The sequence below is a fragment of the Magnolia sinica genome, chromosome 19, assembly GCF_029962835.1.
Source record: "Magnolia sinica isolate HGM2019 chromosome 19, MsV1, whole genome shotgun sequence".
Lineage (NCBI taxonomy): Eukaryota > Viridiplantae > Streptophyta > Magnoliopsida > Magnoliales > Magnoliaceae > Magnolia > Magnolia sinica.
Genome location: NC_080591.1, coordinates 36995546 through 37015671, shown reverse-complemented (window position 1 = coordinate 37015671; position 20126 = coordinate 36995546). Strand labels below are relative to the sequence as shown.

Below are 20126 nucleotides of genomic sequence, written 5' to 3'. Positions count from 1 at the left end.
AGAGAAATGAAGAAAAAGTACTTTTTGCACATTTAAAACCCCTAAACCCGAGCTACTCGACTGGTCGAGTACATACTTGACCAGTCGTGCCACGATTGGTCGAGTGTGTACTCGACTGGTTGTGCAACCTTAAAATTTTTTATTTTTTAGTAATTTTTTGATTTAGTTTTTTTTTTAAATAAAAACATGCAATATAGTACAAGTAAACATAATTAACTTAGATCACATTACACATACCAATATCTAATTTCAATTTAGCAAACCTGTTTCTGTCAAGTGGTTTTGTGAAAATTTCTATAAGTTGATTTTCAGTTTGAATATAATCCAACGAAATAATCTTATCTTCCACTAATTTATGAATATAATGATATCTAATGTCAATATGCTTAGTTCATGAATGCCGGATTGGATTTTTAGAAATGTTAATTGTACTAGAATTATCGCAATACAGAACCATAGAATCTTGCGCAAATCCATAATCATTTAACATCCTCTTCATCCACACAAGCTGAGTGCATGCATTACCGGCTGCAATAAACTTAGCCTCAGCTGTGAAAAGCAATACAAAACTCTGTTTCTTACTATGCCATGAAACTAGACAGTTCCCGACATAAAAACATCTACTGCTGGTAGACTTGCAGTCATCAATATTACTAGCCCAATCAACATCTGTATAACCAGCTAATTGAACATTAGTATCATGGGGATACCAAAGACCAAGATTGGCCATACTTGCGATATATCTCAAAATGCGCTTAACAGTAATTAGGTGGGATTCTTTATGGTCAGATTGATATCTAGTACAGATTCCTACGCTGAATGCAATATCAGGTCAGCTCGCAGTTAAATATAATAAACTACATATCATACTGTGATACAACTTAGGATTATACTTTTACCTGTTGAATCCTTAGAGAGCTTAAGTGTCGTACTCATAGGAGTATCGAAATTTTTACCACTCTCGAATCTAAACTTTTTCACCAAGTTTAGAGCATACTTGGTTTGAAAAATAAAGATCCCGTCTTCAAGTTATTTCACTTGCAGACCTAAGAAATAATTGAGTTCTCTAACCATGCTCATTTCAAGCTTGGATGTCATCAAATCTGCAAACTCAACAAACATGTTAGAACAAGTAGATCCATAGATAATGTCATGAATATATATCTATATTATCAGTATGTGATCATTGTGTTTCTTTACAAACAATGTCTTATCAACACTCCCCATTACAAAGTTATGACTCAGTAGAAACTTAGTCAATTTCTCGTACCATGCCCTGGGAGCTTGTTTTAATCCATAGATTGTCATTTTCAAGTGATAAACATGATTAGTATGTTTAGGGTCTTCAAAACCAGCAGGTTGTTCTACATATACTTCCTCATGTAGATCACCATTCAAGAAAGTACTCTTGACATCCATTTGATAGATTTTGAAAATTTTGTAACAAGCAATGGATATGAACAGTTTGATAGATTCAAGATGAGCTACTGGGGTAAAGGTTTCATCATAATCGATGCCTTCTATCTGAGTGTACCCTTGTACAACCAGTCTAGTCTTGTTTCTTATAATGTTACCTAATTCATCAGACTTATTTTTAAAGATCTATTTAGTTCCAATAATATGTTTATCATTAGGTCTAGGAACTAAGTACTATACATCATTCCTTATGAATTAATTAAGTTCATCTTGCATAGCCACTATCCAGTTTTTATCAACAAGCGCTTCTTTTACGTTGGCCGGCTCAATCTGGGATGTAAAGCACACATAATTACAAATATTTTCTAATTGTCTACATGTACGCACACCAGTGAGAGGGTTCCCAAGAATTTGATTAGTTGGATGGTCTTTAACTGACTGTAGTTCAGTGTCATTTTGACTAGATGAAGAGTCTGGTTTATCAAATAAAGAGACTTCATCATATTCTGAACTTGAGACAGGTGTATTCAGGTGATCATCTATAACCACATTAATGGACTCCTGATTTACACCAGTCCTTGAAAACATGATACACTCTACTATTTAACACATATCTTAGGAAAATACCCTCGTCACTTTTAGTGTTGAATTTTTTCAGATTTTTCCAGTCACGTAGAATATAGCATTTGCTTGTAAAAACTCGAAAGTATTTGACTGTTGGCTTCTTATCGAACCACAGTTCATATGCAATCTTATTATTTGACTTTCTAGTATAAACACGATTAATAATATAACAAGCCGTGTTCACTACTTCAGCCTAAAGATTTTTAGTAAGTGATTTTTTCTTTCAACAACCCCATTTTGTTGAGGTGTCTTAGGAGCAGAAAATTCATGCGATATACCATGATCGCTACAAAACTTCTCAAAACTGCTATTGTCAAATTCAGAACCATGATCACTACAGATTTTAGAGACGTGTGATTCCTTCTCTGTTTAGATACGCTTGAGTACCCTTTTCACTTCATCGAGAGTTTTGGATTTCTTTATCATGAAAACTACCCATGTATACCTGGTAAAATCATCTACTATTACTAGAATATATTTCTTACCACCTCGACTCTCCATTCTAGTAGGTCCAACGAGATCCATGTGGAGGAGTTCAAGGGGTTTGGATGTGGCACTGGAGTTCACTTTCTTGTGAGCACTCTTAGTTTATTTTCCAATCTGACATTCGCCACAAATTTTATCTATTTTCTTAATCTTAGGTAGACCTCTTATTACATTACCTATGCTCAGTCTATAAATATTACGGTAGTGTACATGTCCTAGGCGTTTATGCCATCGATCGGTCTCATTGGTTTAGACCATGTAACACAATAACTTAGACGAGCTTAAATCACTAACTATATAACAGTTCTCAGATGTTCTGCGACTAGTTAATATCCCAAAATCATTCTCATTAGAAATCTTACACCATTGGTTGGTAAATTTGACGCTATGTTTGTTATTAAAAATTTGAGAAATGCTTAAGAGATTATGTTTAAGGCCCTCTACAAACAAAACATTCTCAAATGGAGGAAGATTTAAAGAGTTGAATCGTACCTTGGCCAACAATTCTGCAGTTGCTACCATCACCGAATGTGACTGAGCCATCAGTCATATCTTTAAGATTGGTGAACAAATCTTTGTCACCCGTCATGTGCCTAGAACAACCACTGTCTAGGTACCACTTTGATTGACTCAAAGCCTTGAAAGCGGTGTGGGTAACCAGGCAAGTAACCTTAGGGACTCATTTCATTACTGTTTTGGGTTTTGGAGCATAGTTGGTTTTTCTACGCTTGTAGTTGTTATATATTCTACTATTCAAGTTAGATTTTAGAAGCTCCTTGAGTAAATCTACAATTTTCTCAGCTAAGGGATTATGATTTTGATTTCTATAATTGATATAGTTGCTTTTAGGTTTCATAGCCTGAAAGGTTTTAGGATTTTCGAAACTATTTTGATTCAGACTTTTCCCTTTTGAGTTAGAGGACTCCCCTTTAACAAACTTAGGTGGAGTGGACTTACTTTTATGACTTATCGTAGCCCAGACCAGATCTATCACCACATTTCCTTGATCCGATTAGCGGTCTTTCTAGTTTAGGATCACCCTGGGCATACCTCCAAGTTTCCTTCAAACTCAAGAGAAGGGATTTCTAGTTTTAGTCTTTCATTTTCTGATTTAAGGTTTTCAACTTGGGATGTTTTGAAATCTAAATCACACTTAGCTTTTTCAAAATAATCAGAAAAATGCGATTTTCCTAAAACTAAGTTGTCAAAATCTTCTTTTTTACTTTAAAAATTTTTCTTTTTAAAGCTTTAGTTTTACGACTATCTTGCAACTTTCCCTGTATAGGGCATTATAGGCATCTTATAAATCATCATCATTTTCAGGGTCTCTTCTGATATTTTCATCATAAGTTGAATTACAACAATCTGAGGAAGTGACTCTGGCTAGAGTCATTAAGGCCTTGACCTCATTAGTAGATTCGGGTTTAGAATCATTAGACTCAGAAGAAGCTTCAGAGCAAGATGACTCATCTCATGTGGCCAACATACCTTTCTTCATAGGTTTATCCCTTTTTGGACATTTGTTTGCCAGATGCTCGTATTCATAGTAGTTGAAACATTGGCTATATTTAATAGATTTCCAATTTTTAGATCTAGTCATTTTCTTTTCAGAAGGTTTTTGAAAATCTACTCTCTTTTTGCTTTTGAAAATTTTATAAAATGTCTTGGCTAATAGTACCATATCATCTTCAGAATTTTCACAATCAGAATTACTAGCTTTATCATGAAAAATATTTTTAGAAGACTTAAGGGCTATTGACTTACCTTTAGGAGCCTTAAAATTTAACTAGTAGGTTTGTAAAGAACCAATAAGCTCTTCAACCCTTATATTATCCGTATCACGAAGTTCCTGAATGACAGTGACTTTAGAATTGAACCTATCAGGCAATGAACGCAATATTTTTGCACAAACTTTACTTTCTGGGATACTATCACCAAGACCCCACATAGAGTTGACTATGTGTAATATCCCGAAAAATTTTATTCAAGGACTCGAGCACCACCTCAATCAGGTTTCTCTTGGGACTTAAGCCTTTAGAAGTTAAATGTGAATTAACTAGCTCTAAACTTGATTGCCTGTGAAATTAGCACCAATCACTTTAAATTTGATCTGTAAGACCTAAAACCTGTAGAATCATTAGCGCTATGTTTCCCTGAAATCTAGGATTCAACGCTAAATCTATTTGCTCTCGGGAGTACTTGGAAACTTTGTATCGGACCTGGACCGCGTGTCGAAAGTCTGATAGCGATGATCTTAGACAATTATGATCATCTTGTTGGGCTTGACCATCGCCTCAAAAATCAAGTCCAGATGATGTCCTGAGACGATTTGCTTGAGTCTGGAGTAAAGAGTGTGAGAAATGTGAAATTATTTAGAAATTAAATATGAATTTAAGAAATCTGAGTCGTGTCGCTTGCGCGCCAATTTTAAGCATTCTGACCGTCAAAATCTGACCCAAAGTTACCCTCGGATCAGGGAAGATGGCCTAGACATGTCAAAGTATCGGTGGACCTGATCGAGTTTCGGTGACCGTTGAAGTAAAACTGGTCCGCCACGGCTGATCTGTAAATCTGATCGGTACAAAAACTCAGCCCGACCTAGATCCATGGTCAGTGAGCTTAAGTCCGACCGCACGTGGAAAAGGGATCACCAGAAATGCTCCGTTGGACCGAAATAGACCTGAATTGGTTATACCCTAAGTATACCTTGGCCTTGGGGCTATTTTCATCAATATTAGGCCTATATAAAGACCTTAAACCCTCACTCTCAAATTCCATACGAATTTTCCAAACCCTAGCTAAGAGAGAGTGAGGAAAAGAGAGAGAAAGTGAGAGAGAAGTTGGTGAATCATCTTGAGATTCTTCCCTGTTACTCTGCGTACCTAAGCCATCGCATCTGAATCGTTATTCCGGCGATTCTAAGTTCATTCTTGGATAAGTCAATCAAACCCTAGCATATTTTGGAGCTTAGAATAGTCTAAGTGTTGATGTAGCTTTCATCCATGCCTTAGGTTATCTAGTCGCCGTTGACGAAGACTTATCGTCTGAATCAGATTTATTGCGCACTTTCTGGTTTAAGGTGCGAACTATATTCGTATACGTTATAGTTTTCAAGGCTTTCAATGTCGGTTAATGGTTTATTATTGTTATGGGTGCAATTTCACATGCCAAATGCGATGTTTGTATTGCGTTTCTGATATATATAAACTATATTGAGATTTGTGTATTCCATGTATATGTAGAAAGTATCGTATACATATGCAATATGAGCATGTGGTTGCCATGATTAATTATCGCATGTTTGTGCTAGTTGTATGTGTAATAACTCCTTGGCAAGAGGAATTGTCCTAAGGTGAGCTATCACCAACATACGTCATGTATGTTGGAATATGTAGCCTAAGTGTTTGTAGAAATGTCTGAATGAATAAGTGTGTTATATATTGTACTTTTATGGGCGTTGAGAAGAGATTCTCAACTATCTTAATGACGTGTATGATTTCCTCCATGCAATCTATATTCTTTGTCTGTTTAACTTAGACGTTACTTACGTGTGAATTCATGTTAAGTTGATATTCAACAAATGCTCACATGCTTGTATGATTGGAATTATTGATCCATTACTATTTTGAATTACTGGTATGAATATCTGTTATACTTGAATGTGTTTGGGACTATGAAATAGTCCAGGGAATTGGTAACAAACCTTGAGTTCGTGGTCAAGGTTGTTTTCGCCACGTAGGACGTGTTTGACGAACCCAAGTCATATTAGGGTTGTCGGTAGTGGTTTGGCCATACGGAGTGTTTGCGCACTTTATGTCGTTCAACTCAACATGCGCTGGTGCTAGTCGAGCTCGTCAAGTAACCCGATTGTCCCGGTGGATGTGCACTATGTATGGACGCTATTGTTTGAATCGAGGGTACCAAACTTACCAGTGCAATCCCGTTAACTATGGTACCTCGATCCGCTAAGACTCATGAGCCGGGCATGGTGGTATGGGACACCGTGGTCGAGCTGTCGGCCTACGCTAGGGTGATGAGCCTCCCCGTAGTGACCAGTGAGCAATTTAGACTCGTGAGCCGGTTATGGTGGTATGGGACACTATATTCGTGCTGTCGGCCTACCTTGATTGATGAGGAGCCCTTTGTAGTGACCTCGAGCATACCTTGATAGTGCGTTGAGGCGATGAGCCTTAGGGTAGTAACTAAGGTATGATAGGCATGCATTGCTTGGTGACGAGCCCTTTGTAGTTACCTAGAACCATATGATCGTATGAGATTATCTAGGATTGACGACCCTAGAATGGATCACCATTTGAGAATTGATATGAGGAAGGTACTTTAGCTTCCCAATCCTTCTGTATGAAAAGGACTAATAACAACTTAGTAATCATGTTCATGCACCGCATTGCATGTACTTTGGTGAGGAAGAACACAGTGTTGTCATGCGTAACGTGAGATGAAGACGCTGAGGGAGTGCAGGCGAGAGCATGCATCATTTCTATATACATCCTTGTATTAACAAGAGTAATTAGGATGTGTTTGATTGTATTGCCTTATCATTACTGCTTGATTGAATTGATAATATGTTAACCTTTATTGTATAGTTCCACTGAGTTGATCACTCACTCCCACATTCTGGGACGGTGTTTCAACACCAACTAGACTCTGTCTTAGATGCAGATGATGATGCGACTCCCGAGGCAGAGCAGGAGTATGAGGATGACGAGGACGCATTTTCTTTTATGCAGTTCTTAGGCGGGTTCATGTGAGCCGTGTCCTGAGCTACGGGGATTCTGGGTTTATTTTGTAATGGATGATTTCATTTTGATACTTATATTTTGAAACAAACACTTGTAATTATGACCTGGCAGAGCATACATATCTTAGGGACTAATATAGATATACATATATGTTTCTTCAGTCTTTCGCTTCTAAATTTCACCTATCCCTGGATTATGTTTGTAGTTTGGCGTAATCTACTCCATGTTTTATGCACTCATACAGAAAACATACATCCATCATTGCATATATTGCATAAGTGATGTTTTGAAACTCAGGAGCTGAGTTATGCTTGACCCCCGAATTTTAGGGCGTTACACTATGTCATTTAACTTAGTATAGAAGTCCATGAAAATTTCACTTTCATCCATATGTATCTCCTCAAACCGAGTGGTGAGGATTTGAAGTTTAGATTTCTTTACCATAGTCGCACCCTCGTGTGTCATTTCTAGAATGTCCCAAGCTTACTTTGCAGTATCATAAGATATAATTCTTTTGAATTCATCCGGTGATAGTGTGCAAGTGATTGCATTTAAAGCCTTTGCATTGGCATTACTCTTATTTTTCTAAAGTGTGGTCCATGAATAATAAGGTGTAACTTTAACAAATTTAGTTCCATCAGTGCTTAGAACTTCAATTGTGGGTAGATTCTATCTAGTCACTGTGGCTTGCCACATGCTCTCATTTATGGACCTTAAAAAGATCCTCATTCTAGCTTTCTAATAGGCGTAATTGGAGCCATCAAAAGGTGGAGGCCTAGTAATTGAGAGGCTATCAAAATTTGACATCTTATAAACTTAGATTGGTTAGCTTTGAAAATGAATCCAAATAATAAAAAGGAGCTATTAGGCTTTGATACCACTTGAAATGGCCGAGCTAAACGTCCTTGCGGGGGGGGGGGGGGGGTGATAGGACTATGCCAAATTAAAAATAAATATGGAATACAAAGATAGATAGCAGGATCAAATAATAAAATAGCACAAGTAAATAGCAATCTCAAATGCACTAGTCTTGAGAGGTTGATACAATCTTAGCTCTAAGGACAACCTAACACCAAAAACCAAAGACTTATGGTAGGACAACCTTACTAGAACGTTTGTAAGTATTAAAAACTCAAACCAACAAAGAGGCAAAGGAAATAAACTAAAGTATTATAACATTCACCACAAATGCATAAAGTAAATTACACCATTCACCACAAGTGCATAAAGTAAATTACAACATTCACACACATAAGCAAATTCAATCATCCACCACAACTCCAGGAATTATAGTGGTACGTTTGTGTTTACACCAACTGTTTGAAAAATAGCCACACAATTACTTCACTCCCAATATCCACACCCACGGGATATTGGCTTTCACTAAGAAAAAGGTTTTCCAAGGTTCACCTTAAAACCTTCACAATTGTGTCTTTAGATGAGCTTACACAATTACAAAAACCCCACACTCCGAGATTTTCTGGATTACCTCAGACAAAACTAGAAATGAGATTTTCTAGCACAACCTTACAAACCACAAAAGATACACAAAGATTAAATGGTACTTATCTGGAAAATTCTCATTCTGAAGAAGCCCGGTAGAACCAATCCGATGTAGACGAAGATATTCAATGTCCAGTCTCACTAATGAAAGGTTCTAGATCTAAATGATTTTTAGATTAATTCAGCTTGGGCTAGCTTGATTTGATTTTGATATCAAAGAGGGTAAAATCATAATTCCCTTCTTTAATGAAATTGAGTTGAATAAAGATCACAAAATCAAATACAAAAAGCTTGGACTAGTCAAGGATCCAACAGAAAATTCTAAAAATTCATAACAAATCTTGGACTGGTTGAAAAGCTCTTGGACTAGTCAAGCCAGAGCTTGGACTAGTCGAGAAAATGACCTATAAACTTATGAAATGACCCACATAGTATATGCAATGAATATGACCTAACCTATAGTCAATCTAGGGTCAACCATACCTCGTTTGTGAGTTTGAACAATTGAAAATCATTCGCTCTGCTAACTCATACACTTGAAATACGTGAAACTTGTCTTCAAATCTTTAACTCGAGCTTAAGTAAAGACTTGAGTTCTTAAGTCTTTAAAGTACTGAACTTGAGCCTTGAACTTGTACTTGTACTTGAGCTTGAAATCTTAAACTTTGACAACGCTTCTTCAACTTGAATACATAGAGTAGTTCGACGAAGACTTGGACAACTTTAAAATGCACGAAGTTGATCTATACATCTCATCAATATATGATATAGATTCTAAATGATTTCGCATAACAAAATTTGACAACACTGGGTGTTAGATTTACAATATAGCATTTACAAGGTTACCCAACTTCATTTATGCCTACAAAAGTTAAGACCATCATCCCTACTTCTGTGAGAGGTAATCATTCACTTCCTTCTCTGTCCTCTCTTTTTTTGCTAATTTTATATATAATGTCGTTCAGTAGTCCTCGAGGAGGAAGAAGATCTTCAGTCGTTGATCAAGCAACGTCGTGTCCATCTGATTTCTCCACCCCAAGCCTCTCAAGCATCTCTAGTTGTAGAGGAAATGGAACAGAGTAGGGTTCCTCAAGATTCTAGGGTTCGGTGGAAGAATACTGCCTTTTGACTATCATGTGGTCCATCTGTCATTCTGATCGCTCAAATAGAAGGGGACCATTCTTCTAAGAGGGAATCTATAGCTTCAAAAGGCCATGGCTCTCCTTTTATTTTTGTTAGGGCCGGGATCACAACTCCCTCTTAGGGTCCTTCCAAGGATCGTTTGACAATGGACATATCAATGCCTACGGTGTAGGTGGCATATGAGAATGCTTCAATAGCTGGTTGCTCTGCCATTGTCGAGTTGTCTCATGGTGAGCAACTAAATGGGGATAGGATAGTAGTGCCTCATTCTCCCTCTCACTCTCATGATGCTGGTGGTGATTTGGGCCAGTCTATGGTTGATCAAGCAGTGGAGGCAGTTGCATATGGTTGTGGTATTGGTTAGGATGTTATCATGAGTATTAATCCTGACACATTCCTATCGCAAGGTGATCATTTTGCAGGAACATGATTGGATTTGGTTGTGGCACCCAAAAAGACCCTTATAGTAATTGATCACCCTCTTACACCCGAGGGTACCTCTACTGCTCCTAACGCCTCTTGCTCGACATTGCAGAGACCTAAGGATGATGGAGGTGACTAAGCCCCTAGACCGAGCTTGATGAATGTGGTCGTCAGTAGAGGTCCCAAACCTCATGATGCTGAAATTTTTAAATGTTGGGAGCAACTACTTTATTCTTACCAGATCCCTTATGGTCGACTAGAGAACATCGAGGATTCAAAGGAATTCATAGATGAGTTGCTCAAACTCGACCTCCCAAAGTTATTGTCTTCCAAAGAGCTTCCACTACTCCCTGACATCCTTAAAGAACTTCAGGGAGTGATTAGTGCTGAAGATGAGTGGGCTTAAACAATGAACCGTACAAAAGCCATGGGGTTGGCTATTCTTGACTATCATACTGGAAGAAATGATTATCAAGAAGTGGCCACTCTCTTTGAAGCTCAGAGAAGATTGGTCATCCGTCCCTTAGCGACGAAGGAGAGTCTTAGTGATCAAAGCCATCAACGAGTCGAGCTGACCAATGAGATTGTAGGGATCGAAGACTGCATTCCAACATTAAACACTAGGATATAAGAGTTATTAAATGAGATGATGCTCTTGGAAATAGAGGTCATAGTACTAGGGAAATGCTGGGATCAAGCTCTCGCGGAGAGGGAGGAGATTAAGAGAGAACAAACCAAAGCTTTGGAGAGTGTCTCTAGGGAGATATGAGAGCTAGAGGAGGCAAATAGGTAGGTGCCTCGTGGAATGCGTGGATGAAAGATGCCTTAACAAGGATAAGAAATGCGAGAAAATGTTTCTCGGAACGTCAAGAGGTAGGCTTTAGTCTATGAACGCAACCCTTCCCCTTTTTTTGGGTGAACTTTTTTTTTTCACCGTTTTAATACAAGTAGAAATGGCCATGGGATAATTCTTCGGTTGAACTTTAGTAATGGTTGTTTCATTTGTGTGGTTGTTGTAATTATTAAACAATTAAAATTTCTTATTCTTAATGCTTAATTTTCTTTATTTAGTATTATTCTAACAACTAGATCTTTATAATCAGATCATATTCGGTCAACAGTACATGTTGAATTAAAAAGATAATAACTAATAATATAAGATGTCCTTTAGTTTGTCTTCGGTCATCCCTTCAATCGACCTTATTATTTCTACTTTTAAGTAATAGGAGTGGACGGTGCCTTTGCCTCCATTCATTTCGAATAGTCTTCTTTTGTGATTGTTTTGCTTTAGTTTCTTCACGTTATGGCCATGATTGTCATTCTCTAACTGCTTCTTGGTTCGCAACTATTTCTATAACTAGATTGATTGTGGAGGAGAATAACTTTTCCTTGCTGATTATTTTGAGCCACATCCTATTTCTACCTTTTAACTGCTATCTTCCTCTGTAGGTGTCACTTTTTAGCCTTAGACTACCCCAATGAGGGTGGTCCATCTTGAACATGGGTATGATGTCACTTGGCAAGCCATATTTGATGACCTTTGTGATGCATTAAAGGCATTCAGTGTACTGTTGTTGATCCCATGCTTGCATCAATTGGCCTGATTGTAATTTCCTCTCGGTTCTCCCTGGCCACGATTGGCCTTTGGCACTACTTTGGCCATATTGCTGTTATTCTTAGTAGGACTCCTTCTAATCGCCTGTTGGCCATGCCTCATACTCATTGACTCATTCGTTGAGTATTTGACCAGGTGTTATTATGTATTTCTTGACGGTTTTGTGTGATGATGCCCTTGGACTATGGTCGTCGTCTTGTTAGTGGATGAGACGCTTTTCTCTTAGGCTAACCTGGACTAGTTAGTTGTCTTGGGGTTTGCCTTCTTTGAGACATGTTGCTTTAGTTGCTGTTGGCCCATCTACGATGTAGCATCCCTTCCTCATATTGGTAATGCTTTGGTTTTACTCAAGACTTGCTGATTCGAGTGATTTTTTCCCTGGACTTATCTTTTCCTGACATACATGGCATACGAGGGGTTCAAATTTTTGTGAAAGTTTCCAAACATTCAAATTTTTAGGATCCTGGTATACCATTGACACATTTCCTTGGTCTTTAGGTGAGAATGACTGCTTTGCAGCATTTATGGTCTTTGTAGTGAGTCTTCCCTTTCCAGTCGAGGATGGGCCCTGGTTTACCTTCCGTTCGGTTGTTGTGGTTGATGGCAAGTCATGAGTAGTTTTAGTAAGGGTTAGCTAATTGAGTGTCGGTGATCAGGCAATTCTACAGGCTTTTGCTTAGGTCGGTCAATCATTGTCATGTTTGCTTATACAATGGTAACACAGACCGTTTCAGAGGCAAGAGTGACGTCGATCTCCATTACCTTCTCTTCCATTATGGGGAACTTGAGAAGGCCTTTATTGATGTTCTCTTACACCTTGTTCCTTAATACGATACAATTCTTAGTAAAATGTGTCTTAGTACCGTGCCATTTACAATAAAACCCCTTTTTTGAGTTCTTTAAATGAGAGAATTTTTGGTGCTTGAGGAGCTTGATGAATTTGCTCTCCAACAAGATATCAAATATTTCCTTGGCCTTGGATATATCGAATGTGTACTATCTCAAAGCCTTAGGGCCGCCCTTCCTCGAGTTTACCATGACCGAGGCTCTATACTTAACCTTCTTTAAGGTCGAGCACTCACATGATTGTGTATTGACTATCTCGGTGATGACTGTCTCATAGCAGGCGCCATAATCTTTGCCTGGGCACGTGAGAACTATTTTTGCAACGATGAACTTGTAACTTGTAATTCGGGTCATGATGAAATGTGCCCTTGGATGCGTTCATCTGTTGTTGCTCCTCCCGGAGGATCCGTTCGTATTTAACGACCCTAGTTGATAGTTCGAGCAAGTCCCCAAAGCATATGCCTTTGAACTTCTTGCGAAGCTCAAAGCTTATACCGTCCAAGGTTAGCCTGGTGAACTTGGCCTCTTGGAGAATGATTGGGCAATGATTTCTAATGCCCTTAAACCGGGTGAAAAATATATCGGCCCACTCTTTGGGCAACTGTTGCAACTTGGACAAATTGACCACAAATACTTCCGACTCAATATGGTGGACTGCATATGGAACTTCTCTTCCATCTCTTTCTATGTTTGGCTGGGAGGTTTATGTACCATGTGAATGCGGTCCCTGTCAAGGAGTTTCCGAACATCCTAAGCCTCAAGAAGTGGTTAGGGGACGCCTCGCCACATTGCATGGCGAAGCAACCAACACTTTTGATTGTAGATGTTTTCCCGTCCCCTCAAAAAAGAGTAAACTTAGAAAACTTAAAACCAAAATAAAACTCATAGCGTTGATTGACCCACTTAGGATAGAGTTTTTTTTATAGATCGATCGAGCAATTCATCTGCCATTGCGCATCTAGTAGTTCCTCTCGGTCGGGATACCTTTGTGGCTGATTAGGGTATGACCATTGTACCGCGTGGCCAACGGCTACTTGGTTAGGTGCGGCTGGAGGTTACCCCCCAATCACCTTTGTCTAGTAGTTGTTGTGGACTGGAGGCACAGCCGGAGGTTGCCCCCCGAATGCCTCTATGCTATAGTAGCCATTGTGGACTAGAGGCACAGCCGAAGGTTACCCCCCAAATGCTTTTGTCCTCATGTGTCCTTGATAAATGACCGAACCTGTTGGAAGTTGCCCTTCTTGGAACTTGGTCCTCTAGAAACCACTAAGGACAACCAGACCGGCTAGAGGTTTCCCCCAGAGCTATTCGGTCGCGGGACCATATGGTAAAGGTTGGGCTACTAGTTGCACTCCCCCCTCCCCCTCGCAGTTAGTTGCACCGACTGGGTATTGCCCCCTAGGTGCATAATGATTCTGTCAGTCGAGATATTCTGGACGGTTGTATGATCGACCATCTCGATTGTTCCTCGTCGTTGGTGGTGGTGGTGAAGGTTGACCTTGGGGGTCGATCTAGTTGGTTCTTGTTGGGAGCTTGGTCGGCCATTCTACCTCATGTTCAACTGGGTGAACGGGGGCAGAGCGGAAATCACTGATCTCGAGTCTTAGGAAGAAGCTTTCAACCATTCTCTCGAATATCTCTACTTGTTTCTTGGACCCTTTGGTCATCTGTTGCATGTATTTATCCATTCGAATGAAAAATGCAGCAAGGTCGCCGAAGATTTGTTGGGAAGATGATCATGGATCTACATCGACGACAAGCTCATTTTGTTGGCCCAAGTCTTATAGCTTGTTGGCCCAAGTCTTATAGCTCTTCTATAGCGTTAGTAACAAAACTATTCCTTCTTAATTTAGGAGACATCTTATTCTAATAAGAAATACTAATGGTAGCTTACTGGGTCCCATCGGGCATGACAAAAAATATGTTTGCACAATTCAATCAAACATAAGGCCACATGTGTGATCGAGGGTCTATATTCGGTTTACGTGTGCGATTAGAAAGTGTGAGCGTGTTAGAGTTGTACTCAACTCAATGTTTGATTGAACACTAGTGACTCCCGCGCTGAAACGACTAACTAAAATCAAATTTACAAATCCAATTGTTCAGTTAGCCATCGGTTGTCATTAACAATCAAGCAATTTGTGAAAGGATAGGGGTGAGTCCTTTCTGATGGATTCTTTTTTACTTATGTCTAATGGCTTGTTCTTTCACCAATAATTGCAGCCAACATATTTCTCAAAAGAATAACGGCGAACAGATAAATCAAAAGAGGCTAAAATAATGCCGATTTTATTAATATGTGAATGAAGCTCATTACAATCGACAGAATATCAAATAAACTAAAGAAATAACAAAAAAAAAAAGAAGATATAAATACATGATCTATCTATAAGGATAAATGATATAGGCGAATGGTCAACAAGATTTGACAAGAAATATTGATCTCCTAAGTAAGGACTTAATTGATCGGAATCCAACAACTTAAGGTTGTAGATGTTTAATTTAATCCTACAATACTGTAATGGTGACGCTGGACAATAGTGATCTATGCTATGACTAGACTATGCTAAGATAAACATAAAGATAAATGTAAAAGAAGATAGATTATCTTTGGTGTGGGCTTCAAGCTCTTCATTATGCGCTCCTTTTATAGGTTGTTGAGGTGGTAAAACCTTTGTTGGGTTTCCTCAGTGGTTCAAGATCCTTTGCATTTATAACTTACATTCTGAATAAGGAGATATCCGTAAATCTGAAACTGTTAGTTTTAAGATCTCAACTTTTATGTAGATGGTCCCTTGTTGGACGCTACTACTTCTAGATATTTGGGCTCAATTGGAGCCATCTCCACCCTTGGTCCTGGATCTATCAGATTTTGATTTGTCATTCTCTTGATTCCGATCAATGAAAGGATATGGGCTGTGTTGATCCTCTCCTGATTTTGGTCCATGTTGTAACCAATTGGCTTGGATATTAGTCTGATTTTCGGATGTCAGAATCTTTATGATCGCTGCAAAGCCTTCAAATCAACATATCTAGGAAGATCTCCCATTTTAAAAAGATCGTGAGAGACAGCCTTACCGAGTATATCATAGCCAGATCCGTGATAGGATTCTTTCCCTCAATGAGTTTATGCCACCTTATTAAAATGACACTCTATTCACGACCATGTGTATTCATGGTTTCAATTTCCTAAAGATATGCATACGGTTTTATGCTATCGCATTAATAATGGAATTTGTATCACTAAAGGAAGATCATAATGGATCGCTTGGAGTGGATTGGATAGGGTTTCAAATCCCCTTGGTTGTTTGGCAGCATAAAGTAATTGTGGGTTTCGATCCAGGGGGTTTCTAATCCCCTCTTTGAGAGGGTTTGCAATGCACGGTGAGAGCTTGGATTACACCTAAAATCATTTCAATAGTTGCAGGTGTAACATGTGTCACTATACACTATCATTCCATTGGGCACATGGCCCAGTAATGATGATCAGCACCGTCCAAACATTGTCCATGTAAATCAAAACCGTCTAAACATTGTCCAACACCGTCCAAACATTTTCCATGTTAATCAACGATTTAAAAACGTTGGTTAGTCACTCAAACATGATCTTGTGCTTGTGGCCCATCCGAGACTTGAAATTTCATCATATTCAGGCAAAGCATATATTTCAGCGGGGTTATCACAACCATTGTGTTGAAAATTACGTATCTCACTAATTAGAGATATTAAAGTTAATTTAGTAATTAAATTCAAACCCTGTAAATATACCATGCATAGATGCTCTTGGATTAAAGTTGAATCACACTCTGGGGTGCCAAACACACAGGAAGGATTACAAATCCAGGGGGTTTCCAATCCTGGTGTTCAAAATCCAAGGGTTCCAAATCCACGCTCCCAAACAGGCCCAAGCAAGTTTTTATCAGCATTGAACACGTTCAATCGACACATGGTGGCTTTTTATTGGTCCACGGTAATGTGCCAAAAATGGACATAAACATCATGTACTATGAGACCGTTGATCTGATGAACCCCATCCACGATGGGTGGGGAGTGTTCATAAAATCTAAAGATTGAACTTAGCCATTGATCGCACAAATATTTGGTTGATGAAAGAAATGTAACAGCGCAAGAACATGGATGTCAAGTATTGCGGCATCTGCCATTCACGGTCGGGTCCATCAAACCCATCAAACAAACGAGGGTGGATCCGTTAATAGATGTTAGCCGTTGGATTGAAAGGCTCCATAAAAAAGTGGAATCCTTCCCAACATATTTCTAGCCGTTCGTTTTAGGATGGTGACGTTGCAATTTAATACAAAATCTAAATAAGACTTGTATTTTATATTTGAGGCAAATTCCAACCAGCGTTTGTAGTCCAACGGTTAGGATAATTGCCTTCCAAGCAATAGACCCGGGTTCGACTCCCGGCAAACGCACATATATTTTTATATAAATATTTTAATTTACTTTATTTTTTCAGACGTTCAGATTTCAACGTGCATGTGTGTGGGGTCAATCTCCTACAGTATTGGAAAAGAAGCTGGATGGTTTAGATCTGATTTTCCGACTATCTAATTCCACAAATGTGTGTGGCCCACTCATAGATTTTGGCACCAGGTTATCTGAATGTTGGGGCCTATTTTAAACGGACGGGGATTGAGGACTGCTCCCTCCCGTGCCCTGCATAGACGGCGTGTCCCGGATTTGATTGGCTCGCATGCTTACAGATGGGTCGTGACAGGGGCTCAGATTGCTTCCTGCCGCTGCGAGAACGGACTGAGTCGTGACAGGGGTTCTATGCGGCCACGGCGAGCCACTAATATATATATATATATATATATAGGGAAAAGGCACTGTGCGCTCGACCTCACAAGTCCGTCCCATGAGGTCGAGCTGTGTGGGCCCCACCGTCATGCGTTTCGAACATCTACCCCATCAGTCAGATGCACCATTCCATCGTGGGCCTGGGTCTCAAAAATCAAGTCAATCCGTGACTTGTTGGGCCACACCACATATAGAAGTGGGGAGAGGCCGTGCACCATTAAAACATTCATAATCATTTTTTGGGCCCACTGAGATGTGTTTTGCAAATCCAGCCCATCCATTATGTGTGTCCTACTTGGATGAGGGTTCAGACCAAGTTTCAGCAGCATTCAAAACTCAGGTGGGCCCCACCAAGTGCTTTTATATGTTTTAATGGTGTCTTCACATGATTTTAGATGGTATGGCCCACCTGAGTTCCGTATACGGATGATTTTTGGGATATCCCATAATTTAGAGGAGACCCATCAAATGCATGGTGTTGATGGTCGACACGCATCACGGTGGGGCCCAGACAGCTCAACCTCACGGGAGCTTATCGTGAGGTTGAGCGCATAGTACCTTTTTCCTCTCTCTCTCTCTCTCTCTCTCTCTCTCTCTCTCTCTATATATATATATATATATATATATATATATATATATATACACATACACAAGCCTTCATGTACGCCGTAGGATGTGGAGAGCGGCTAGGATTTCATTGCATTGAGAAAGAGAGTTTTCGGCTCTCTCCTACATTCATTCTACATTCACGCCGAGGGTGGCGGATTAGCTACTGCCAAAGTTGAGTAGCTAGACTTGAAGTGGCGTCACCAAGTTTTGTGGGACCACCTTGATGTATTTGTTGTATCCACACCGTCCATTCAGTTTTAGAGATCATTTTAGGACATGAGAAAAAGAATGAGCATATTGAAAGCTGGAGTGGATCCCACCACAGAAAACAATAAGGAGAGAGACACCCACCGTTAAAACCTTCCTAAGGTCCACTTTGATGTTTATTTAAGATCTAAATCAAGTTGATCTTTGTTTTTTTTCCCTTCATCCAGGTTTGTATGACCTAATCAGCAGATTAGATGTCAAATAAACAGTACAGTGGGCCTTAGTAGGATTTTAATGGTGGATATCCAATCACTATTATTTTCTTATGGTGTGGTCCACCTTAGATTTATATCCGTCTCATTTTTTTTTTGTATGAAGCTCTAAAATGATCTTTAAAAATGGATGAAGGGCATGGATAAAAGACATACTTCATAGTAGAGCCCACATGGCTAGTGACAGGGGTAGCCAATCTATTTCCACTTGTGTGTGGTACAATGTCCGATCCAGACGAAATCGGATTGCGTATTGAGTTACTCAGTACGCTCTTATCGTTGAGCCCACAGTGAATGTATTTGGTTTATCTACACCGTCGATCCGTTTTTCTAGGTCATTACAGTGGTTGAGCCCAAAATTGAAGCATATCCAAAGCTCAAGTGGACCATACCACAGGAAACAGTTAGAATAATGATTTCCACCATTGAAATTTTCTTATGGCCCATAGTGATTTTTATTTGTCATTCAACCCATTCATGAGATCACGAATACATGGATGAAGGGAAAACTAAAATATTAACTTGATCCAAAACTTCTATGGCCTCCCAGAATTTTTCAATGGTAGATGTTCAATTCATACTGTTTCGTATGATGTGGTCCACACAAGATTTTTATAGGCTTAAGTTTTGAACTCATGCAATTAAATTATATGATAAAATTTTAAATGGTAGATGTTCAATTCATACTGTTTCCTATGATGTGGTCCACTCAAGATTTTTATAGGCTTAAGTTTTGAACTCATGCAATAAAATTATATGATAAAATGGACGGATGGAGTGGATAAAATAAATAAATCATGGTGGGACCCACATATTTTACTTGGTACACTTAGGGTACTGAGTTACTCAGCACGCAATCCGCTTCCAATCCAGACTTCTAGACGTGGTTTGGCTAGTACGCTGCCATTAGCCAGGTCACTATTGGTCGGTTCTATGTGGACCCCACAATGATGTATAAGTTTTATCCACGCCATCCATCCATTTTTAAAGATAATTTTATATCTTGATACCAAAAATGAGGTGGATCTAAATCTCAGGTGGACCACATCATGGAAAAGAAATTTGATTAAAAGTCCACCATTAAAAACTTCCCAGGCCTCTGTAATGGTTATTTGACATCTAACCTATTGATTAGGTCATACAAATTTGGAAGAAGTGAAAAAATATATATTAGCTTGATCCAAAACTTTTGTGGCCCCAAGAAGTTTTTAATGGTGGGCGTTCAATCAACACTTTGCAGTCCACTCGAGATTTGGATCAACCTCATTTTTAGGCTCATACCATAAAATGATATAAAGGAATGGGTGGACTGAATGGATGAAACACACATATCATGGTGGGGCTTACGGAGCATCGACCACTAGCCATTGGCTAGCCGGTTACCGGCCAATCCGTTTC

General features: G+C 39.2%; 1 non-coding gene across 1 annotated transcript; it reads left to right on the top strand.

Annotated features, from left to right (window-relative positions):
- The first annotated feature begins 17180 nt into the window (after positions 1 to 17180).
- On the top strand, positions 17181 to 17252 carry TRNAG-UCC (transfer RNA glycine (anticodon UCC)). The gene has a single exon. It is a non-coding gene; the product is annotated as a tRNA-Gly (tRNA).
- Positions 17253 to 20126: the final 2874 nt, after the last annotated feature.